Source organism: Bombina bombina, chromosome 8 (genome assembly GCF_027579735.1).
Source record: "Bombina bombina isolate aBomBom1 chromosome 8, aBomBom1.pri, whole genome shotgun sequence".
Taxonomy (NCBI): Eukaryota; Metazoa; Chordata; class Amphibia; order Anura; family Bombinatoridae; genus Bombina; species Bombina bombina.
Genome location: NC_069506.1, coordinates 89,876,154 through 89,902,809, shown reverse-complemented (window position 1 = coordinate 89,902,809; position 26,656 = coordinate 89,876,154). Strand labels below are relative to the sequence as shown.

The following is a 26,656-nucleotide window of genomic DNA, read 5'->3' as shown; positions in this document are numbered from 1 at the left end:
GTTTTCATATGCATGCACACGTGTGTTTATATGTATGTACATGTGTTTTTATATGCATGCACACGTGTGTTTATATGTATGCACATGTGTTTTCATATGCATGCACACGTGTTTTCATATGCATGCACACGTGTGTTTATATGTATGTACATGTGTTTTTATATGCATGCACACGTGTGTTTATATGTATGTACATGTGTTTTTATATGCATGCACACGTGTGTTTATATGTATGCACATGTGTTTATATGCATGCACACGTGTGTTTATATGTATGCACATGTGTTTTCATATGCATGCACACGTGTTTTCATATGCATGCACACGTGTGTTTATATGTATGTACATGTGTTTTTATATGCATGCACACGTGTGTTTATATGTATGCACATGTGTTTTCATATGCATGCACACGTGTGTTTATATGTATGTACATGTGTTTTCATATGCATGCACACGTGTGTTTATATGTATGTACATGTGTTTTCATATGCATGCACACGTGTGTTTATATGTATGTACATGTGTTTTCATATGCATGCACACGTGTGTTTATATGTATGTACATGTGTTTTCATATGCATGCACACGTGTGTTTATATGTATGTACATGTGTTTTCATATGCATGCACACGTGTTTTCATATGTATTGAATATAAAATATGTAAAAAAGTAATTTACAATATCTTTTTCTAATGAATTATTTTTATCAAGGCAGTGAAGGTTGCAATTGTATAAAGCACAACACAGACAGAATACCTGCTGCAGCTTTAAATTACCTACATTATTAGGGCTTAGAATGTAATTTATGCATGGTCAGAATAGCTGGCACTTGAGCTGCACTAAAATTACAATGTCCTTATTTCTTTTCCCCCATATAGGCTAAAATTACTTGTGTATGTCTGGAAAGGGGTAATTTGCACAACCTTAAGGTCTCATCCAATCAGACAAATCATTTATATGGCTTATGTTTTAGAGCTGGAAACTAAGTTACTGCTACAAATGCATAATATCTTTATGAGTGATAGAGCTTTACATTTACTGTGAATATTGTAAATTCAATTAAAGGTGTATTCTCATCACAAGTGATCTGAAGAGGAAAAAAGGGTTATCTGACTGAGAGGGTACCGTTTAGAAATTATATATATTATATTATCTACACACAAGTTAAAAAAAGGATATATTTATATATTTCTCAACATATTTATTGTTTCAGAGAATCTAGACCAGTGGTAGAAAATGTTACCAAAGCTGGCATGCAAAACTACCAGAGGCAGGCCGCACTGTGACAGACTAAAGGGAAGTATCCAAAGGAATATATATATATTACATCTTCAGACCAACCCACCAAGTGCCAGCTGCCTGGGTGCAAAGATACAATACCAAATAAACTTTTTCAGATGGTTTGCGAAAGTCCTGTAAGTGCATACACACACACACACGCATATATATATATATATATATATATATATATATATATATATGTGTAGACACACACACACATATACAAAAAACAAACGATTGCACTCATTGCTTTCGAGGATATACTCCCCTTCATCAGTATACACACACACACATATATATATATATACACACACATACACATACCACCAAAAAAAGAAAGAAAAACACTTTCATTAATTACAATTTCATAAAACTAAGGATTATTTATTGTTATTAGCTCTTAATTCTTCTGACTTGTAAAATATATAATATATTATGATCTGATTAAAAAATGGTTGCACAAGATTATTTAGAGATAACCAGTTTAGACATTCTCTTAAAACAGCTAGCAGCCACCAATTATCCAGACAGTTACCAAGAAAAAAAAAATCCAAATACTATATAATGACAAATACTGAACTATAAAATAACAATGCCAAGAAAATGTAATAGCACTTAAATTTTGTTAGTAAAATTCAGAGCAAAACATTGATACATACTTTGAAAATACTTGAGTGTCCTCCTATTCTGTATCTAAAGCTCAGACACAAATGAGTTTACAATTGCTCTAAGTAGTGCATAAAAATCACAGTTCTGCTTTGCCCTATATGCAGAAAAGCTAAGCTAAACTGTAGAAAATTCCAGTATTTGAAGATGAAGAATGAAGGCTTAGGGGCCTGTTTCCGTGCGAGCCTTCAGGCTCGCGAGAAATAGCAGTTGTGAAGCAGCGGTCTGAGGCTACGGTCTGCAATCCGCCCGATCCTATATGATCGGGCTGATTGACACCCCCTGCTAGCAGCAGGGGGCGGCATTGCACAATCAGTTCTGGTGAACTGTTGGTGCAATGTAGACATTGATAAATTGGCCCCTTAGAGTAAAACTATGCAAAATAACTATTACAATGTTATTTTTTTATGCTTAACAATGCATTTTATTGGTGATTTATTTTGAGTTTACTGTGCCTTTAAACCTCAGACAATTCTTCAGACAGAAAACCACTTAATCCTAAATCCAGGCAGCACCTGCTCATCTTCATTCGGAAATGTCTTAAATGTATGACATCCCTGCCACACTGACTGGGATCTGTCATATAACACTGCTATTTAGAACAGGTTTTATTCCTAACATGCTATTGTATCTGGGTACTTATCACTTAGTGGCCTTCAATCTTACAATGATGACATCCAAAAGGAAATGGTTCCCAGATAGATTCCTTTTAGTAGTCTATGACCTCACACATCAATCTTATATGCTATCTGTAAAAATATTGATTCTAGAATTTGCATTTCATATAAGAAAACAATTATTACATTAGTTCAAATTCTAGGAGTCAGCTCATAAATTTAGGAACCAGAAACTTTTGGCCATCCACATGATATTACATTTTCCTGCTGCAATATTACTAGAACTCATTTATTTTGGCCCTAAACAAGTAATGGAAAAGAAACAAATGAGAAAAATAAGTAAATAAATAAATAAGAAAGGAAGTGAAAACGATCAAACCAAGGAGAACATGTTAAAGTTCAATGTAAGTTTTGTAAAGTATCCTAACCTTTATGACTGACACATTAAATCAGCATTAGTATTAGTATATCTGGTCCACTTAAAGGGACAGTCAACACCAGAATTTTTGTTGTTTTAAAAGATAGATAATCCCTTAACGCCGTTAGGATGTTGTAATTCGTCCGAATTTTGCTGGGCTTTAGCGCCGAAGGACGAAATACAACGTCCTAACCGCTTGGCTTTCCTGAAGCCACTGGCGCTTCCCTGATAGGATCGCAATCCCATCCTTGAAATCTCGCGATCACGTGCACGATCGCGAGATTTCAATTTGTTTACATCGGAACAGTTGTTCCGAAGTAGACAAGTTAACCCCGGCATGAAAGGGTTAATAACCCATTCCCCAGTTTTGCATAACCAACAACCAACGTTTTACCTCTGTAATTACCTTGTATCTAAGCCTCTGCAGACTGCCCCCTTATTTCAGTTCTTTTGACAGACTTGCATTTTAGCCAATCAGTGCTCACTCCTCGGTAAATTAACGTGCATGAGCTCAATGTTATCTATATGAAACACATGAACTAACGCCCTCTAGTGGTGAAAAACTGTCAAAATGCATTTAGATTAGAGGCGGCCTTCAAGGTCTAAGAAATTAGCATATGAAACTCCTAGGTTTAGCTTTCAACTAAGAATACCAAGAGAACAAAGCTAAATTGGTGATAACAGTAAATTGGAAAGTTGCTTAAAATTACATGCCCTATCTAAATCGTGAAAGGTTTTTTTGGACTTGACTGACCCTTTAAATGTGTATTTATGTCATATAAATATAAACTAAAGCTTTTTAACTATCTTTACGTAACCAGTAATATTGCTAAATCCTGCATACTGGCGCTAAATTACATTGAATATTATAGAGGTTTTGTGTTTGCACATCTGTAAATGAGCTTAGACAGGTTAACGTTTTTTTTTCTTTTTTTTCTTTCTTGTCTTTGAAAATAAAGGGATGTCAGAAAGTCATTGTGCATTTAAATGTACATAAAATAAAATAATTATGTTAATCAGCACACTACTTCTAAAATGTTGCTGCAATGTTATAATAATACCCTTTCCACATCACTGTATAAATACATATTATTGTGAATTGTCTGATAAAGCTGTAGGCCAAATGCTCACATTCTTACTGAATCGAGTGCTTGTTTTGACCAGTGGGGCTGCAGGTGGGCAAAGTCTGCGCATAGGGATCAGGACTTACTGGAGTATTGGGAGAGCTTCTCTATAATGTAAGTTTATGCTGGCAGAGAGTAGGGAAAATGTTTTTATTTTATTAAAACATAATTGCAAAAAACATAATTTATGCTTACCTGATAAATTAATTTCATTCACAGTGGTGAAAGTCCACGATCCTTTATTCTTGGGAGTTACTCTTCCCTACCACTAGGTGGCAAAGATTCCCAAACCCCAAGAGCTCTATAAAACCCCACTTCACACATACCTTAGTCTAATGTATAGCATAGCCAAGCAAGTGCTACAAAATGGAGCAGGGAAAGAAAATGTGCTGAAGAAAAAACTAACCGCAGAAAAAACAAAAGGGTTGTGGACTCTCACCACCATGAAATAAATTAATTTATCAGATAAGCATACATTATATTATCTTTCATATAGGTGGTGAGAGTCCACCATCCTTTACTCTTGAGAGCTAACACTCAAGCTGTGGATTCCACGAGTAATAACATAAAGGGAGGAATTAAAAAAAAAAATGTCACTAAGAAAATAAATCCACAACCCCAATAATAAATGTTCACTCTTTTTTTTTATTACACTTAAAATAAGCAAACAGGCAAAAAAATCTAACTGAGACAACTGCCTGAAGAACTTTTTTACCAAAGGCTGCTTCCGAAGAAGCAAAAACATAAAAATAGTAAAATTTAGTAAAAGTATGCAAAGAAGACCAAGTAGCTGCCTTGCAAATTTGATCAACTGAAGCCTCATTCTTGAAAGCCCAAGAGGTGGCAACTGACCTAGTAGAATGAGCAGTAATCCACTATGGTGGAAGCTGACCGGCCTCCAAATAAGCTTTGTGAATCAAAAGTTTTAACCAAGAGGCTAAATAAGTAGCAGAGGTCTTCTGACCTTTCATAGGACCAGAAAAAAAGAACAAACAAACAAACTAGAAAAATCCTTAGTAGCATAATATTTCAATGCCCTAACAACATCCAAATAATGCATAGATCTTTCAGAAGCAATTTTAGGATTAGGACACAAAGAAGGAACAACAATCCCTCTGCTAATTACGTCAGAAGAAACAAACCTTGTAAGAAAATTAAATAACGTCAGTAAAAAAGCCATATCCTGATGAAAAATCAGATAAGAAGGTTCAGAAAAGCAGATAACTCAGAAAATCTTCTAGCAGAAGAAATAGCCAATAGAAACAACACTCCATGAAAGTAGTTAAAAATTGACAAAAGGAGTAAATTAGAAAGTTGCTTAAAATTGCATGTGCTATCAGAATCATGAAAGAAAAAAATTGGGTTCAGTATCCCTTTAATATTCAATTTTTGCATAGGTTAAAAAGGGGAGCCAGCAAGACCCTTAAAGGGACACTGAACCCAATTTTTTCTTTTGTGATTGAGATAGAGCATGCAATTTTAAGCAACTTTCTAATTTACTCCTATTATCAAATTTTCTTCATTCTCTTGGTATCTTTATTTGAAATGCAAGAATGTAAGTTTAGATGCAGGCCCATTTTGGTTAACAACCTGGGTTGTCCTTGCTGATTGGTGGATAAATGTATCCACCAATAAAAAAAGTGCTGTCCAGAGTTCAGAACAACAACAAAACTTAGATGCCTTCTTTTCAAATAAAGATAGCAAGAGAATGAAGAAAAATTGATAATAGGAGTAAACTAGAAAGTTGCTTAAAATTGCATGCTCTATCTGAATCACGAAAGAAAGAAATTGGGTTCAGTGTCCCTTTAACACTAGATTACTATTCCATGGAGGAGAAAACATAATTTATGCTTACCTGATAAATTTATTTCTCTTGTAGTGTATCCAGTCCACGGATCATCCATTACTTATGGGATATATTCTCCTTCCCAACAGGAAGTTGCAAGAGTCCACCCACAGCAAAGCTGCTATATAGCTCCTCCCCTAACTGCCATATCCAGTCATTCGACCGAAAACATGCAGAGAAAGGAAAAACCATAGGGTGTAGTGGTGACTGTAGTTTAGATGAAAAAATTACCTGCCTTAAAGTGATAGGGCGGGCCGTGGACTGGATACACTACAAGAGAAATAAATTTATCAGGTAAGCATAAATTATGTTTTCTCTTGTTAAGTGTATCCAGTCCACGGATCATCCATTACTTATGGGATACCAATACCAAAGCTAAAGTACACGGATGATGGGAGGGACAATGCAGGTACTTAAACGGAAGTTACCACTGCCTGTAAAAAACCCTTTCTCCCAAAAATAGCCTCCGAAGAAGCAAGGTATCAAATTTGTTAAATTTGAAAAAGTATGAAGCGCAGACCAAGACTCCGTCTTGTAAATCTGTTCAACAGAAGCCACATTTAAAAAAGGCCCAAGTGAAAACCACAGCTCAAGTAGAATGAGCTGTAATCCCTTCAGGAGGCTGCTGTCCAGCAGTCTCATAAGCTAAATGAATTATGCTTTTTAACCAAAAAGACAGAGAGGTTGCTCAAGTCTTTTGACCTCTCCTCTGTCCAGAATAGACAACAAACAAGGTGAACGTTTGATGAAAACTGAAGTAGCTTGTAAGTAAAACTTTTAAGCACAAACCACGTCCAATATTGTGTAATAGACGTTCCTTCTTTGAGGAAGGATTAGGATACAAGCATGGAACAACTATCTCTTAAGTGATGTTCTTGTTAGATACCACCTTAGGTAAAAACCCAGGTTGGTACGTAGGACTACCTTATCCGTACGAAGGACCAGATAAGGAGAATCACATTGTAACACAGATAACTCGGAGACTCTACGAGTCGAGGAAATAGCTACCAAAAAGGAACTTTCAGAGATAAAGATTGATATCTATGGAACAAAAAAGGTTCAAACGGAACTTCTTGAAGAACCTTAAGAACCAGGTTTAAGCTCCATGGCGGAGCAACAGTTTTAAACACAGGCTTGGATCTAACCAAAGCCTGACCAAATGCCTGAACGTCTAGAATACCTGCCAGACGCTTGTGCAAAAAAATAGACAGAGTAGAAATCTGTCCCTTTTAAGGAATTAGCTGACAACCCTTTTCTCAAAAACATCTTGGAGAAAAGATAATATCCTGGGAATCCAGACTTTACTCCATGAGTAACTCTTGGATTCATAACAATCAGATATTTACACCATATCTATGTTCAATTTTCCTAGAGACAGGCTTTCATGTCTGTATTAAGGTATCAATGACTGACTCGGAGAAGCCATGCTTTGATAACATCAAGCGTTCAGTCTCCAGGCAGTCCATCTCAGATTGATTATATTTAGATGGTTGAAAGGACCCTGAGGTAGAGGGACCTGTCTCAGAAGCAGAGACCGTGATGGAAAGGATGACATGTCCACCAGATCTGCAACCAGGTCCTGCGTGGCCACGCAGGCGCTGTCAAAAACACCAAAGCCCTCTCCTGCTTGATCTTGACCTCCGGAGGAAATTCCCACTCCCCCGGAAGAAAAGTCTAACGACTTTAGAAAATCCACCTCCCAGTTCTCAACACCTGGGATATGGACAGCTGATAGACAAGAGTGAGTCTCTGTCCAGTGAATTATTTTAAGACTTCTAACATCGCTAGGGAACTTCTGTTCCCCCTTGATGGTTGATGTAAGCCACAGTCGTGTATATTGTCCGACTGAATATGATGTACCTCAGAGTTTCTAACTGAGGCCAAGTCTGAAGAGCATGGAATATCGCTCCCAGTTCCAGAATATTTATTAGAAGGAGGGTCTCCTCCTAAGTCCACTATCCCTGAGCCTTCAGGGAGTTCCAGACTGTATCCCAACCTAAAAGGCTGGCATCTATTGTAACAATTGTCCATCTGACCTGCGGAAGGTCATACCCTTGGACAGATGGACTCAATATAGTCACCAGAGAAGAGAATCTCTGGTCTCTTGGTCCAGATTTAACAGGGGGACAAATCTGTGTAATCCCCGTTCCTCTGACTGAGCATGCATAGTTGCAGCGGTCTGAAATGTAGGCGTGCAAACGGTACTATGTCCCTTGCCGCTACCATTAAGCCGATTTCATTCATGTACTGAGCCACCGAAGGGCGCGGATGGAATGAAGAACACGGCAGAAATTTAGAAACTTTGACAACCTGGACTCCGTCAGGTAAATTTTCATTTCTTCAGAATCTATCAGAGTCCCTAGGAGGGAAACCCTTGAGATTGGGGAAAGAGAACTCTTTCCTTGTTCACTTTCCACCCATGTGATCTCAGAAATGCCAGTACTATGTCCGTATGAGACTTGGCAATTTGGATGTTTGACGCCTGTATCAGGATGTCATCTAAATAAGGGGCCACTTCTATGCCCCGCGGCCTAAGGACCGCCAAAGTGACCCCAGAACCTCCATAAAGATTCTTGGGGCTGTAGATATCCCAAAGGAAAGAGCTACAAACTGGTAATGCCTGTCTACAAACCTGAAAAACTATGGTGATCTTTATGCATCATAATGTGAGGATAAGCATCCTTCAAATCCATTGTAGTCCTCTATTGACTCTCCTGGATCATAGTTAAGATGGTACGAATAGTTTCCATCTTAAATGACGGAATTCTGAGGAATTTGTTTAAGATCTTTAGATCCAAAATAGGTCTGAAGGTTCCCCTCTCCTTGGGAACCACAAACAGATTTGAGTAAAACTCTGTCCCTGTTCCTCTCTTGGAACTGGATGGGTCTCGTACACAATGTAAGAATGCCTCCTTCTTTATCTGGTTTGCAGATAATTGTGAAAGGCGAATCTCCCCTTTTTTGGGGGGGGAATCTTTGAAATCCAGAAGATATCTCTGGGATAAAAATTCCAATGCCTAGGGATCCTGGGCATTGGAATAGTCTGCCCCCTATAGGATCCGTTACCGGATAGGGGTCCGTTCCTTCATGCTGTCTTAGAGGCAGCAGCAGGCTCCTTGGCCTGCTTATCTTTGTTCCAGGTCCGGTTGTCTCCAGACCGTCTTGGACTGAGCAAAAGTTCCCTCTTGTTTTGCATTAGAGGAAGTGGATGCCACACCTGCCTTGAAGTTTCGAAAGGCACGAAAATTAGACCTTTTTGGCCCTCGATCTGGACCTGTCCTGAGGAAGGGCATGACCTTTTTCCTCCAGTGATATAAGCAATAATCTCCTTCAAACCAGGCCCGAATAGGGTCTGCCCCTTGAAGGGAAGTTAAGTAGCTTATTTATTAAAGTCACGACAGCTGACCATGATATAAGCCATAGCGCTCTGCGCGCCAGTATAGTAAAAAACAGAATTCTTAGCCGTTAGTCTAGTCAAATGAACAAAGGCATCAGAAACAAAGGAATTGGCTAGCTTAAGTGCTCTAAGCTTGTCAAGTATATTCATCCAATGGAGTCGCTACCTGTAAAGCCTCATCAAGAGGCTCAAACCAGAACGCCGCAGCAGCAGTGACAGGAGCAATGCATGCAAGGGGCTGCAGGATAAAACCTTGTTGAATAAACATTTTTTATCCATTGGATCTAAAAAAGCACAACTGTCCTCGCCAGAGGTAGTGATACGCTTAGCTAGAGTAGAAACTCTTCTCTCCACCGTAGGAACTGTCTGCCATAAGTCCCGTGTGGTGGCAACTATTAGAAAACATTCTTCTAAAAAATAGGAGGGGAAGAGAACGGCACACCTGGTCTATCCCATTCCTTATTAAAAATTTTAGTAAACCTCTTTAGGTATTGGAAAAACATCAGTACACACCGGCACTGCATATTATTTATCCAGTCTACACAATTTCTCTGGCACTGCGATTGTACACATTCATTCAGAGCAGCCAAAGCCTCCCTGAGCAACAAGTGGAGGTTCTCAAGCATAAATTTTAAATGTAGAAATATCAGAATCAGGTTAAATCATCTTCCCTGAGTCAAAAATATCACCCACAGACTAAGCATATTGTGAGGTAGTATCAGACATGGTTCTTAAAGCGTCTGTATGCTCTGTATCTACCCCCAGAGCTATCTTGCTTTCCTTTAATTTCAGGTAGTCTGACTAATACTGCTGCCAGAGTATTATTCACCACCTTTGCCATGTCTTGTAAAATAAACGCTATAGGCGCCCTTGATGTACTTGGCGCCATTTGAGCGTGAGTCCCTGGAGCGGGAGTCGAAGGGTCTGACACGTGGGGAGAGTTAGTCGGCATAACTTCCCCCTCGACAGAATACCCTGGTAAAATAAACGCTATGGGTGCCCTTGATGTACTTGGCACCATTTGAGCGTGAGTCCCTAAAACGGGAGTCAAAGGGTCTGACACGTGGGGAGAGTTAGTCGGCATAACTTCCCCCTCGACAGAATCCTCTGGTGATAATGTTTTTAAAAAACAAAAAAAAAATGATCTTTATTGTTTAACATGAAATCAGTACATCTGGTACACATTCTAAAATGGGGTTCCACCATGGCTTTTAAACATAATGAACACAGAGCTTTCTCTATGTCAGACATGTTAGAACAGACTAATAATGAGACTAGTAAGCTTGGAAAACACTTTAAATCAAGTTAACAAGCAAATATAACAAACGTTACTGTGCCTTTAAGAGAAACAAATTTTGTCAAAATTTGAAAAAACAGTGAAAAAAAGGCAGTAAATCAAACTAAATTTTTACAGTACATGTAATAAGTTAACAGAGCATTGAACCCACTTGCAAATGGATGATTAACCCCTTAATGCAAAAAAACAGATCAAAAAAACGACAGACGTTTTTTTAACAGACACAACAAAACTGCCACAGCTGAGCTGTGGATTACCTTCCCTATAAACGATTTTGGAAGTCTTTTTAGCCCTTTAGAGATGTCCTGTAGTATTCATGGGACTGCTGAGGGAATCTGATGATTCATTTTGTAATTTTAACTGCGCAAAAAAACGCTAAATTAAGCCCCTCCCACTCAAATTACAACAGGGAGAAACCTCAGTTAACTGTTTCTATGCAAAATTTAAGCCAGCCATGTGGAAAAATTAGGCCCCAATAGGTTTTATCACCAAACATATGTTAAAAAACGATTAAACATGCCAGCAAACGTTTTAAAACACATTCTTATAAGAGTATGTATGTCTATTAATAAGCCTGATCCAGTCGCTATCACTGTATTTAAGGCTCTATTTACATTACTTCGGTATCAGCAGCATTTTCTTAGTCAATTCCATTCCATAGAAAAATATATTACTGCACAAACCTTAGCATATATCTCTATCAATCAGCCTGGTACCAGTCGCTTTCACTGCATTTAAGGCTGTACTTACATTACTTCGGTATCAGCAGTATTTTCTCAGTCAATTCCATTCCTTAGAAAAATATTTTACTGCACATACCTTATTCGCAGGAAAACCTACATGCCATTCCCCCTCTGAAGTACCTCACTCCTCAGAATGTGTGAGAACAGCAAATGGATCTTAGTTACGTCTGCTAAGATCATAGAAAAACGCAGGCAGATTCTTCTTCCAAATACTGCCTGAGATAAACAGCACACTCCGGTGCCATTTAAAAATAACAAACTTTTGATTGAAGAATAAACTAAGTATAAAACACCACAGACTCTCACGACCTCCTATCTATGTTGAGGCTTGCAAGAGAATGACTGGGTATGGCAGTTAGGGGAGGAGCTATATAGCAGCTTTGCTGTGGGTGGACTCTTGCAACTTCCTGTTGGGAAGGAGAATATATCCCATAAGTAATGGATGATCCGTGGACTGGATACACTTAACAAGAGAAATATGCTTGATAACAGGTTTAATATGAACCAAAGCCTGAACAAAACTATGACCATCAGGAAGATAAGCAATCTTTCTGTGGAACAAAACAAAAATCTGCCCTTTCAGAAAACAGGCAGACAGGCCCTTATCTAGACCACCAGTCACAAACTGCAGAATTCTAGGAATCCTGAAAGAATGCCAGGAAAAAACATGATTAATACACTATGAAAAAAGGCCTTCCAGACCTTGAAACAGCTTTTCCTAGTAACAGTCTTATGAGCCTGAATTAGGGTTTGAATCACGGAATCAGAGAAACCCCTATGTCTCAGAACTAAATGTTCAATTTCAATGCCATCAAGTTTAGAGACTTGAGATCCAGATGGAAAAAAGGACCTTGGGACAGAAGGACTGACCGCAGAGGAAGAGGCCAAGGAGGGAAACTGGAAATCTGAACCAGATCCACATACAAAATCCTGGGAGGCCAAAACTGGGGCAATCAGGATTACAGACTACTTCACTAGCGTTATTTTGGATATCCCTCTGTAAGAAGAACCAGAGGTGGAAACAGATAAGCAGATTGAAATGATAAAGGAACTACAAGAGTATCCACTAACTCTGCCTGAGGATCCCTGGACCTCACAAAGTACCTGGGAAGATTGTTGTTCAAACGAGAGGCCATCAGATCTATTTCTGGGACCCCCCCCCACCCCAAAAACAATCTGATTGAACACATCCTGGTGAAGAGATTTCTAGAAGATTGATTGGTAACCTCGACTCCAGAGGACCCAAAACTCTGTGCAGTCAGAGACACACAAAAAGCTTCCCAACCTGAAAGACTTGCATCTGTACTGATCACGGTCAAGGTAGGATGAGCAAATGAAGCCCACTGAATAATAAACTAATGATCCTGTCAAGTTAGAGACTGACTTGTACTAGGATCCAAAAATATCTTTTATGACAGCTGAGTATAAGCCCTGTACCACGGACGCAGCATACAAAGCTGAAGAGGCCTCTTGTGAAACCAAGCAAATGAAATTGCATGTGAGGCTGCAATCATGATACCTAGTACTTCCATACACAGAGTCACTGAAGGAACCGAGAGAGCCAACACAAATTTTAACCTTCTCTGCTCTGGTAGGGAAAGACTCATGGATACTGAGCCTATATGGAAACACAAACATTTTACCTATGTCTGAAGAACCAAAGAACTCTCTGGAAAATTGATCGTCCAACCATGCTGTTAAAGAAACAACAAGAGTCAGTTGGTGTGAGACACTGCTAAAGGAAAGATGGAGCTTGAACCAAGATGTCATCCATGTATGGAAACAGGTAAGCATCCTTAAAATCTAATCTATTTTGGACATAAACAGGGCTAGCTGAACAAATGTCAGAATAGTCCTGATAGTTTCCATTCTGAGAGATGGAATCCAAACAAACTCATTGAGAGCCTTTAGATACAGAACTGGTCTTAAAGTACCTTCCTTCTTTGGAACAATGAAGAGATTTGAATAAAATCCCATCTCCTGTTCCTGAAAAGGAACTGGAACAATCACTCCCATTTCTTCCAGATCTGAGACAAGCTGAAGAAAAGATTGAGCTTTTACAGGATTCCTGGGAACATTGGACAGAAAAAGAAAACACCTTCCTTTGGCCTTGTTCTGAATTCTATTCAATTTCCCTGAGAAACAATATTCCGAACCCAGGGATCTGGAACAGACTGAAAGAGGCTTAATCTGCCCCCTACTAGAATTTCTGGATTGAGGGCCACACCTTCATGCAGTTTTGGAAGTAGGGATAGATTTCTTACAGGGCTCTGACTTGTTCCAGTTAGCACTAGGTCTCTCCAGACTAAACCAGAGGAACCTTACTTTTGAGCAGAGGAGACAGCTTTCTGTTCCTTATTCTGATGAAAGGAACGAAAATTATAAGCTTTGGATTTTCCTCTAGACCTTCTGTCCTGAGGAAGAAAAGCCCATTTAACTCCAGTAACAGTGGGAATAATCGACTCTAAATCAGAACCAAATAACTTATTTCCCTTAAAGGGACAGTATAAACCAATTTTCATATAACTGCATGTAATAGATACTACTATAAAGAAGAATATGGAGAGAAAGAGAACAATGCCACTTTAAACGAAAGAGACAATCTAGATTTAGACACCATCTCAGCACACCAGTATTTAAGCCATAAGGCCCTTCTGACAAGAATTGCTAAAAACATGCTTTTGACATCTTCATAATATCAAAATCAGCATCACAAAACAATTGGCATTCTGAAGTAAACCCAATAAATTTGCACTAACAGTTATCAGAATACTGCTCTGAAAGACTAGACAACCAATAAATACAAGCAGAAGCTACATCAGCAATATAAATAGCTGGTCTGAAAATATAACCTGCATGTAAAAAGGCCCTTCTATGAAAAGATTCTAACTTTCAGTCTATAGGGTCCTTAAAAGAAGTACTGCCTTTCAAAGGAATTAGTAGTATGTTTAGCCAGAGTGAAAATGGTCCCATCTACCTTGGGAACTGTTTCCCATACATCTAGATTAGCAGCAGGTAAATTATATAACTTTTAAACCTTGCAGAAGGAGTAAAAGAAATACCTGGCTTAGACCATTCTCTAGATATCATGTCAGAGACAGCATCAATTACAGGGAAAACCTCAGGAAGATTAACAACAGTCTTAAAAAAATAATTTAAATGATTACAAGGCTTTTAAGAAACTTTAGGATCTTTAACCTCTACAGTAACTAAGACCTCTTGTAAAAGAGAACAAATGTTCAACCTAAAAAAAAAGAGAGAGGAAATATCAGATTCAACATCAGAGAGGAATCCTCATCCCCAGAGGAAAGCTTCACCATCTTAAGGAAAAACAGTATCCCTGGTCTCAAGGCACACACCACTTGTAGAAGGTAAAATCTGAACTGACCTTTTACGCCTGTTTGAAGGTGGGAGAGGAGCCAATGCTTCAGAAACTGTAGCCTTAACATTTTTCACGGCAGGGGGCACTACCTCAGCATTATCCTGTAATGAACAAAGAGTAGGTGCCCAGTACCCAGAGAAACAGCATTAGATTGGTCTAATTGCATTAACAAGTGGAGAAGGCACTTCAGCTTTTTTACAATACTACACCTAATAATGGAAGAAAGGTGTTCAGGAGACTTAGTTTTTTTTAGCAGATTTAGGGCCAGAATCCTGCTGGTCCATTATAGCATATGGCAAGGCAATGAAATAAACACTATTAACCCCCTAAAAAAGCTCTTGAGGAATGGAAACCATTTATCCCTTCCTTAGCAGCTTTTACAAGTATAACGCGCGGTAAGCCGAATTGAAAAACAGAAATTTGAGAAACATTACATCCAAGTGCGCACCAAACAACTGACAACTAAAAAGTAGATGATGCACACATAACCGTGTGAACGTACGCCAACCCGACGTGTGTAAACTAACGCACAGGTAAACTATAAGAAGAGTAAAGGGACGTTCCCTTACCCGACAGGCGAAACCCAACACGCAGGAAAAACTAAAGTAGACTAAAGGGACATGCGCTAACTCGATAAGCATAAACCCGACTTATGCAATCCAGACGCACGTAAACCAGAGGCTGACATGCCTAAGCGCACCAAAAAAAGCCAACACCCGCAAAGCAGCAAGGGAATGGTAAAAAGGATCTGTCCCATGGCCATAAATATATTTACAACATATATAAGTAAACTTTATATAGCATAACATAGCTATATGAGTGTCTAAATGTTAAATAAAGAGATACTTACCAACAGACAATAGTCCACTAGCAATCAAGTAGCAGACAGCCAAACCAGTACTAAAACATACCAGCAGAGGTCATGGAATAGGAGTACATTGTAGATCCATAAAAGGAGGCAAAAGACAAGTTCCTGCGACCGATTATAGAGGGTTTATTAAAACTTTCCCATGAGGTGCAAAAAAAGAATAAAAACCCATACCTCAAATACATCCCTCTGACAAGCACTGTACTCTGAGGGAAAAACCGGGCCTTAATATAGACTGAAACCCCTCTTCTCTGAAGAATCAAATGCACATCTTCATTGTTCAACCACCTCCTGCTGAGGCAAAGTAACGACTGAGGTATATGTGAGGGGTTTTATAGAGCTCTTGGGGTTTGGGAATCTTTGCCTCAATCTAGTGGTAGAGTTGAGTAATTCCCAAGAGTAAAAGATTGTGGACTTTTACCACCTGAATGAAAGAAATAATGAATGCTTCCTTAAAGTGAATGTCAATTTTATCTGCCTGGACTAGGTATACTGATTAGTGAACTAGTAACTAGTTAAATCGCTAAGTTTTTATTTTAAAAAAATATATAGTTTATTTAGATTTATATTACCAACATTCAATACATTCGCAGCAGGACTCCTCCTACTTGCAACTTCCTGTTTCAGAGCAATGTGACCACACGCTCTACACGTATGTCTAATGCGCGCACCAGATAAGGCTCTTACTACACGCATCTGATCCTTGAAATATGCGCATGCGTTCTATACACTATTAAATTACTCTGCGCATTCGTTAACGTTTGTCACTCGATCTGCGCATGCGTTACCCTTGCATATACTCAGCGTGGACGCGCATCTCTTCAGAAGGTGGATAATATCGGCTAACGCATGCGCAGAAGAAGCTGATGACGTTGCAAGAAAGTGGCTGGACGCCACGGGAGGGAACAATGGATTGGCAATAGCTCTTGTCAATCATTCAAGGAAAGAGGGACAAAAATGACGGGCGGTGGAATCATGAACCAAATTATAATAAAAAAAATGATATTTGTGCATTTCAAGTTTGAATAAAAAAAAAAACGATGAATTAAAGTCCCCATGATTTGGAGAGATCAATAATATGGTGTAAAGCACAACCGATGAGTTTACATTCACTTTAATATGTTTTAAGTAATGCCTACAACATCATTTATTATAACTTAACTCTTTTCAAAACCATTTTTTTTAAATAGTCTATGAAACCCCCCCCCCCAAAAAAAAAAAACCCCTCAAATCTAGGACAAACAAAAGCTCCTGGTGAAGCCAATTACTCCTTCTCTAGAACACACTCTAATGAGAAATATGTCTAGGAAGTCATCAGAATAGCGATTATGTACAGTACACAATGTTTTTGGATATGTACATTACTCAGACTACTTAGCTTCAGGTAATCAGAGTGAATATTAGATTTTGTTTTATATGAAAGTATAAAACACAGCACTAATATTACAAAGTAACTTTCTTCATACCATGCTTTAACCCCTTCACTACCTGGACTGTCAGAGAAGAACTGCCCAAAATACCGGATAATTTTTAGCATTTTTGCTATGACTCAAATAGAAACAGAGCCTTGTTATATTTTATTTACCTGTAAAAACTATATATATTTTTTTTAAGACGACAACCCAAGGTATTGATCAAGGCCCATTTTGGTATATTTCATGCCACCATTTCACCGCCAAAGGTGATCATATAAGAAAAATCTAACTTTTTCACAAAGTTTGGGTTTCTCACCGATATTTACATACTGCTTGTGCAATCATGGTACAAATGATTGTAACAGCTTTTGTGGGATCCCCTTTGTTTAGAAATAGCAGAAATATATGACTTTGCCTTTGCTTTTTGGTAATTAGAAGGCAGCTAACTGCAGCTGTGCACCACACTTATTCCCGGCAGTGACCAGTTTAATCAGGTAACTTGTAAGGTTAATTTTAGCTTTAGTCTAGAGATTACCCTCCCACCTGACATTTCACCCCCCCCCCCCCGATCCCTCCCAAACAGCTCTCTTCCCTACCTCACCCCCACTGGTCACCACCATCTTAGGTACTGGCAGACAGTCTGCCAGTATGAAGATTTAAAGGTATAGTCTAGTCAAAATTAAACCTTCATGATTCAGATACAGCATGCAATTTTAAGCAACTTTCTAATTTACTTCTATTATCATTTTTTTTGTTCTTTTGGTATCTTTATTTGAAAAATCAAGACTGTAAAGCTTAGGAGCCAGCCCATTTTTTAGTCAGCACCTGGGTAGCGCTTGCTGATTGGTGTCTAAATGTAGCGACCAATCAGCAAGCGCTACCCAGGTGCTGAACATAAAATGGGCCGGCTCCAAAGCTTACATTCCTGCTTTTCAAATAAAGATACCAAGAAACGAAGAAATTTATATAATAGGAGTATATAAGAAAGTTGTTTAAAATTGCATGCTCTATCTGAATCATGAAAGAAAAAAAAATGGGTTTAGTATCCCTTTAAGATGTTAAAGGGACACAAGTCAAAATTAAAATTTCAAGATTCAGATAGAGCATTTTGAGTCACCAGCTTCTACTGAGCATGTGCAAGAATACACAGAATATACGTATATGCATTTGTGCTTGGCTGATGGCTGTCAAATGATACAGAAGGAGTGGAAATAGACATAACTGAAATTTGTCAGCAAAAAAACATAATTTATGTAAGAACTTACCTGATAAATTCATTTCTTTCATATTAGCAAGAGTCCATGAGCTAGTGACGTATGGGATATACATTCCTACCAGGAGGGGCAAAGTTTCCCAAACCTCAAAATGCCTATAAATACACCCCTCACCACACCCACAATTCAGTTTAACGAATAGCCAAGAAGTGGGGTGATAAAAAAGTGTGAAAGCATATAAAATAAGGAATCGGAATAATTGTGCTTTATACAAAAATCATAACCACCACAAAAAAAAAAAAAGGGCGGGCCTCATGGACTCTTGCTAATATGAAAGAAATGAATTTATCAGGTAAGTTCTTACATAAATTATGTTTTCTTTCATGTAATTAGCAAGAGTCCATGAGCTAGTGACGTATGGGATAATGATTACCCAAGATGTGGATCTTTCCACGCAAGAGTCACTAGAGAGGGAGGGATAAAATAAAGACAGCCAATTCCTGCTGAAAATAATCCACACCCAAAATAAAGTTTAATGAAAAACATAAGCAGAAGATTCAAACTGAAACCGCTGCCTGAAGTACTTTTCTACCAAAAACTGCTTCAGAAGAAGAAAATACATCAAAATGGTAGAATTTAGTAAAAGTATGCAAAGAGGACCAAGTTGCTGCTTTGCAAATCTGATCAATCGAAGCTTCATTCCTAAACGCCCAGGAAGTAGAAACTGACCTAGTAGAATGAGCTGTAATCCTTTGAGGCGGAGTTTTACCCGACTCAACATAGGCAAGATGAATTAAAGATTTCAACCAAGATGCCAAAGAAATGGCAGAAGCTTTCTGGCCTTTTCTAGAACCGGAAAAGATAACAAATAAACTAGAAGTCTTTCGGAAAGACTCAGTAGCTTCAACATAATATTTCAAAGCTCTAACAACATCCAAAGAATGCAACGATTTCTCCTTAGAATTCTTAGGATTAGGACATAATGAAGGAACCACAATTTCTCTACTAATGTTGTTGGAATTCACAACTTTAGGTAAAAATTCAAAAGAAGTTCGCAACACCGCCTTATCCTGATGAAAAATCAGAAAAGGAGACTCACAAGAAAGAGCAGATAATTCAGAAACTCTTCTGGCAGAAGAGATTGCCAAAAGGAACAAAACTTTCCAAGAAAGTAATTTAATGTCCAATGAATGCATAGGTTCAAACGGAGGAGCTTGAAGAGCCCCCAGAACCAAATTCAAACTCCAAGGAGGAGAAATTGACTTAATGACAGGTTTTATACGAACCAAAGCTTGTACAAAACAATGAATATCAGGAAGATTAGCAATCTTTCTGTGAAAAAGAACAGAAAGAGCAGAGATTTGTCCTTTCAAAGAACTTGCGGATAAACCTTTATCTAAACCATCCTGAAGAAACTGTAAAATTCTCGGAATTCTAAAAGAATGCCAAGAAAAAAGATGAGAAAGACACCAAGAAATATAAGTCTTCCAGACTCTATAATATGGGCTCCATGTACTAAGAGGCGGGCGGACAGCTTCTTAACTCGCAAAGCTGTCCGCCCGCCTCCGCTACACACGGGCAGCGGATCTATTGATCCGCTTGCCCGTATGTATCATTACACACTCAGCGGAGTGTGTAATGCCCGCCCCTTCAGTCGCGCGACCAATCACGCGACTGAAGGGGCTGTCAATCACCGAGAGCGAGCGAGCTCTCGGTGATTCTGCTTCGCCACCTAAGAGGTGGCGTAGGGTGTAGGAAGCAGCGGTCTAATGACCGCTGCTTCTTACATTGCGGGAAGCAGGCTCGCATATGCGAACCTGCCCCGCAAAGGCTCCGGAGCAGCTTTCGCTGCTTCGTACATGGAGCCCTAGATCTCTCTGGATACAGATTTACGAGCCTGTAACATAGTATTAATCACAGAGTCAGAGAAACCTCTTTGACCAAGAATCAAGCGTTCAATCTCCATACCTTTAAATTTAAGGATTTGAGATCCTGATGGAAAAAAGGACCTTGCGACAGAAGGTCTGGTCGTAGCGGAAGACTCCACGGATGGCAAGAGGCCATCCGGACAAGATCTGCATACCAAAACCTGTGAGGCCATGCCGGAGCTACCAGCAGAACAAACGAGCATTCCTTCAGAATCTTGGAGATTACTCTTGGAAGAAGAACTAGAGGCGGAAAGATATAAGCAGGATGATACTTCCAAGGAAGTGATAATGCATCCACTGCTTCTGCCTGAGGATCCCGGGATCTGGACAGATACCTGGGAAGTTTCTTGTTTAGATGAGACGCCATCAGATCTATTTCTGGAAGCTCCCACATTTGAACAATCTGAAGAAATACCGCTGGGTGAAGAGACCATTCGCCCGGATGCAACGTTTGGCGACTGAGATAATCCGCTTCCCAATTGTCTATACCTGGGATATGAACCGCAGAGATTAGACAGGAGCTGGATTCCGCCCAAACCAGAATTCAAGATACTTCTTTCATAGCCAGAGGACTGTGAGTCCCTCCTTGATGATTGATGTATGCCACAGTTGTGACATTGTCTGTCTGAAAACAAATGAACGATTCTCTCTTCAGAAGAGGCCAAGACTGAAGAGCTCTGAAAATTGCACGGAGTTCCAAAATATTGATCGGTAATCTCACCTCCTGAGATTCCCAAACTCCTTGTGCCGTCAGAGATCCCCACACAGCTCCCCAACCTGTGAGACTTGCATCTGTTGAAATTACAGTCCAGGTCGGAAGCACAAAAGAAGCCCCCTGAATTAAACGATGGTGGATCTGTCCACCACGTTAGAGAGTGTCGTACAATCGGTTTTAAAGATATTAATTGAGATATCTTTGTGTAATCCTTGCACCATTGATTCAGCAAACAGAGCTGAAGAGGTCGCATGTGAAAACGAGCAAAGGGGATCGCGTCCGATGCAGCAGTCATAAGACCTAGAATTTCCATGCATAAGGCTACCGAAGGGAATGATTGTGACTGAAGGTTTCGACAAGCTGAAATCAATTTTAGACGTCTCTTGTCTGTTAAAGACAGAGTCATGGACACTGAATCTATCTGGAAACCCAGAAAGGTTACCCTTGTCTGAGGAATCAATGAACTTTTTGGTGAATTGATCCTCCAACCATGATCTTGAAGAAACAACACAAGTCGATTTGTATGAGATTCTGCTAAATGTAAAGACTGAGCAAGTACCAAGATATCGTCCAAATAAGGAAATACCACAATACCCTGTTCTCTGATTACAGACAGAAGGGCACCGAGAACCTTTGTAAAAATTCTTGGAGCTGTAGCTAGGCCAAACGGCAGAGCCACAAACTGGTAATGCTTGTCCAGAAAAGAGAATCTCAGGAACTGATAATGATCTGGATGAATCGGAATATGCAGATATGCATCCTGTAAATCTATTGTGGACATATAATGCCCTTGCTGAACAAAAGGCAAGATAGTCCTTACAGTTACCATTTTGAACGTTGGTATCCTTACATAACGATTCAATATTTTTAGATCCAGAACTGGTCTGAAGGAAATCTCCTTCTTTGGTACAATGAAGAGATTTGAATAAAAACAGAATTTATGTTTACCTGATAAATTACTTTCTCCAACGGTGTGTCCGGTCCACGGCGTCATCCTTACTTGTGGGATATTCTCTTCCCCAACAGGAAATGGCAAAGAGCCCAGCAAAGCTGGTCACATGATCCCTCCTAGGCTCCGCCTACCCCAGTCATTCGACCGACGTTAAGGAGGAATATTTGCATAGGAGAAACCATATGGTACCGTGGTGACTGTAGTTAAAGAAAATAAATTATCAGACCTGATTAAAAAAACCAGGGCGGGCCGTGGACCGGACACACCGTTGGAGAAAGTAATTTATCAGGTAAACATAAATTCTGTTTTCTCCAACATAGGTGTGTCCGGTCCACGGCGTCATCCTTACTTGTGGGAACCAATACCAAAGCTTTAGGACACGGATGAAGGGAGGGAGCAAATCAGGTCACCTAAATGGAAGGCACCACGGTTTGCAAAACCTTTCTCCCAAAAATAGCCTCAGAAGAAGCAAAAGTATCAAACTTGTAAAATTTGGTAAAAGTGTGCAGTGAAGACCAAGTCGCTGCCCTACATATCTGATCAACAGAAGCCTCGTTCTTGAAGGCCCATGTGGAAGCCACAGCCCTAGTGGAATGAGCTGTGATTCTTTCGGGAGGCTGCCGTCCGGCAGTCTCGTAAGCCAATCTGATGATGCTTTTAATCCAAAAAGAGAGAGAGGTAGAAGTTGCTTTTTGACCTCTCCTTTTACCGGAATAAACAACAAACAAGGAAGATGTTTGTCTAAAATCCTTTGTAGCTTCTAAATAGAATTTTAGAGCGCGAACAACATCCAAATTGTGCAACAAACGTTCCTTCTTTGAAACTGGTTTCGGACACAGAGAAGGTACGATAATCTCCTGGTTAATGTTTTTGTTAGAAACAACTTTTGGAAGAAAACCAGGTTTAGTACGTAAAACCACCTTATCTGCATGGAACACCAGATAAGGAGGAGAACACTGCAGAGCAGATAATTCTGAAACTCTTCTAAACAAAACTTTCCAAGATAATAACTTAATATCAACGGAATGTAAGGGTTCAAACGGAACCCCCTGAAGAACTGAAAGAACTAAATTGAGACTCCAAGGAGGAGTCAAAGGTTTGTAAACAGGCTTAATTCTAACCAGAGCCTGAACAAAGGCTTGAACATCTGGCACAGCTGCCAGCTTTTTGTGAAGTAACACAGACAAGGCAGAAATCTGTCCCTTCAGGGAACTTGCAGATAATCCTTTTTCCAATCCTTCTTGAAGGAAGGATAGAATCTTAGGAATCTTAACCTTGTCCCAAGGGAATCCTTTAGATTCACACCAACAGATATATTTTTTCCAAATTTTGTGGTAAATCTTTCTAGTTACAGGCTTTCTGGCCTGAACAAGAGTATCGATAACAGAATCTGAGAACCCTCGCTTCGATAAGATCAAGCGTTCAATCTCCAAGCAGTCAGCTGGAGTGAAACCAGGTCCGGATGTTCGAACGGACCCTGAACAAGAAGGTCTCGTCTCAAAGGTAGCTTCCAAGGTGGAGCCGATGACATATTCACCAGATCTGCATACCAAGTCCTGCGTGGCCACGCAGGAGCTATCAAGATCACCGACGCCCTCTCCTGATTGATCCTGGCTACCAGCCTGGGGATGAGAGGAAACGGCGGGAACACATAAGCTAGTTTGAAGGTCCAAGGTGCTACTAGTGCATCCACTAGAGCCGCCTTGGGATCCCTGGATCTGGACCCGTAGCAAGGAACTTTGAAGTTCTGACGAGAGGCCATCAGATCCATGTCTGGAATGCCCCACAGCTGAGTGACTTGGGCAAAGATTTCCGGATGGAGTTCCCACTCCCCCGGATGCAATGTCTGACGACTCAGAAAATCCGCTTCCCAATTTTCCACTCCTGGGATGTGGATAGCGGACAGGTGGCAGGAGTGAGACTCCGCCCATAGAATGATTTTGGTCACTTCTTCCATCGCTAGGGAACTCCTTGTTCCCCCCTGATGGTTGATGTACGCAACAGTTGTCATGTTGTCTGATTGAAACCGTATGAACTTGGCCCTCGCTAGCTGAGGCCAAGCCTTGAGAGCATTGAATATCGCTCTCAGTTCCAGAATATTTATCGGTAGAAGAGATTCTTCCCGAGACCAAAGACCCTGAGCTTTCAGGGATCCCCAGACCGCGCCCCAGCCCATCAGACTGGCGTCGGTCGTGACAATGACCCACTCTGGTCTGCGGAATGTCATCCCTTGTGACAGGTTGTCCAGGGACAGCCACCAACGGAGTGAGTCTCTGGTCCTCTGATTTACTTGTATCTTCGGAGACAAGTCTGTATAATCCCCATTCCACTGACTGAGCATGCACAGTTGTAATGGTCTTAGATGAATGCGCGCAAAAGGAACTATGTCCATTGCCGCTACCATCAACCCGATCACTTCCATGCACTGAGCTATGGAAGGAAGAGGAACGGAATGAAGTATCCGACAAGAGTCTAGAAGCTTTGTTTTTCTGGCCTCTGTCAGAAATATCCTCATTTCTAAGGAGTCTATTATTGTTCCCAAGAAGGGAACCCTTGTTGACGGAGATAGAGAACTCTTTTCCACGTTCACTTTCCATCCGTGAGATCTGAGAAAGGCCAGGACTATGTCCGTGTGAGCCTTTGCTTGAGGAAGGGACGACGCTTGAATCAGAATGTCGTCCAAATAAGGTACTACAGCAATGCCCCTTGGTCTTAGCACAGCTAGAAGGGACCCTAGTACCTTTGTGAAAATCCTTGGAGCAGTGGCTAATCCGAAAGGAAGCGCCACGAACTGGTAATGCTTGTCCAGGAATGCGAACCTTAGGAACCGATGATGTTCCTTGTGGATAGGAATATGTAGATACGCATCCTTTAAATCCACCGTGGTCATGAATTGACCTTCCTGGATGGAAGGAAGAATAGTTCGAATGGTTTCCATCTTGAACGATGGAACCTTGAGAAACTTGTTTAAGATCTTGAGATCTAAGATTGGTCTGAACGTTCCCTCTTTTTTGGGAACTATGAACAGATTGGAGTAGAACCCCATCCCTTGTTCTCTTCATGGAACAGGATGAATCACTCCCATTTTTAACAGGTCTTCTACACAATGTAAGAATGCCTGTCTTTTTATGTGGTCTGAAGACAACTGAGACCTGTGGAACCTCCCCCTTGGGGGAAGCCCCTTGAATTCCAGAAGATAACCTTGGGAGACTATTTCTAGCGCCCAAGGATCCAGAACATCTCTTGCCCAAGCCTGAGCGAAGAGAGAGAGTCTGCCCCCCACCAGATCCGGTCCCGGATCGGGGGCCAACATTTCATGCTGTCTTGGTAGCAGTGGCAGGTTTCTTGGCCTGCTTTCCCTTGTTCCAGCCTTGCATTGGTCTCCAAGCTGGCTTGGCTTGAGAAGTATTACCCTCTTGCTTAGAGGACGTAGCACTTTGGGCTGGTCCGTTTCTACGAAAGGGACGAAAATTAGGTTTATTTTTTGCCTTGAAAGGCCGATCCTGAGGAAGGGCGTGGCCCTTACCCCCAGTGATATCAGAGATAATCTCTTTCAAGTCAGGGCCAAACAGCGTTTTCCCCTTGAAAGGAATGTTAAGTAGCTTGTTCTTGGAAGACGCATCAGCCGACCAAGATTTCAACCAAAGCGCTCTGCGCGCCACAATAGCAAACCCAGAATTCTTAGCCGCTAACCTAGCCAATTGCAAAGTGGCGTCTAGGGTAAAAGAATTAGCCAATTTGAGAGCATTGATTCTGTCCATAATCTCCTCATAAGGAGGAGAATCACTATCGACCGCCTTTATCAGCTCATCGAACCAGAAACATGCGGCTGTAGCGACAGGGACAACGCATGAAATTGGTTGTAGAAGGTAACCCTGCTGAACAAACATCTTTTTAAGCAAACCTTCTAATTTTTTATCCATAGGATCTTTGAAAGCACAACTCTCCTCTATGGGTATAGTGGTGCGTTTGTTTAAAGTGGAAACCGCTCCCTCGACCTTGGGGACTGTCTGCCATAAGTCCTTTCTGGGGTCGACCATAGGAAACAATTTTTTAAATATGGGGGGAGGGACGAAAGGAATACCGGGCCTTTCCCATTCTTTATTAACAATGTCCGCCACCCGCTTGGGTATAGGAAAAGCTTCTGGGAGCCCCGGCACCTCTAGGAACTTGTCCATTTTACATAGTTTCTCTGGGATGACCAACTTGTCACAATCATCCAGAGTGGATAATACCTCCTTAAGCAGAATGCGGAGATGTTCCAACTTAAATTTAAATGTAATCACATCAGGTTCAGCATGTTGAGAAATGTTCCCTGAATCAGTAATTTCTCCCTCAGACAAAACCTCCCTGGCCCCATCAGACTGGGTTAGGGGCCCTTCAGAAACATTATTATCAGCGTCGTCATGCTCTTCAGTATCTAAAACAGAGCAGTCGCGCTTACGCTGATAAGTGTTCATTTTGGCTAAAATGTTTTTGACAGAATTATCCATTACAGCCGTTAATTGTTGCATAGTAAGGAGTATTGGCGCGCTAGATGTACTAGGGGCCTCCTGAGTGGGCAAGACTCGTGTAGACGAAGGAGGGAATGATGCAGTACCATGCTTACTCCCCTCACTTGAGGAATCATCTTGGGCATCATTGTCATTGTCACATAAATCACATTTATTTAAATGAATAGGAATTCTGGCTTCCCCACATTCAGAACACAGTCTATCTGGTAGTTCAGACATGTTAAACAGGCATAAACTTGATAACAAAGTACAAAAAACGTTTTAAAATAAAACCGT

General features: G+C 40.3%; 1 protein-coding gene and 1 long non-coding RNA gene across 10 annotated transcripts in view; one reads left to right on the top strand and one right to left on the bottom strand.

Moving 5' to 3' along the window:
- Window positions 1–26,656, bottom strand: part of RERE (arginine-glutamic acid dipeptide repeats) — a 1,074,498-nt gene that overhangs the window by 248,502 nt on the left and 799,340 nt on the right. The window lies entirely within an intron of this gene.
- Window positions 1–26,656, top strand: part of LOC128638477 (uncharacterized) — a 78,824-nt gene that overhangs the window by 2,291 nt on the left and 49,877 nt on the right. For both annotated transcript variants that reach the window (XR_008399099.1, XR_008399098.1), the window contains exon 2: window positions 1,217–1,418. This is a non-coding gene — a long non-coding RNA (uncharacterized LOC128638477). The remainder of the gene's footprint in view (window positions 1–1,216; window positions 1,419–26,656) is intronic.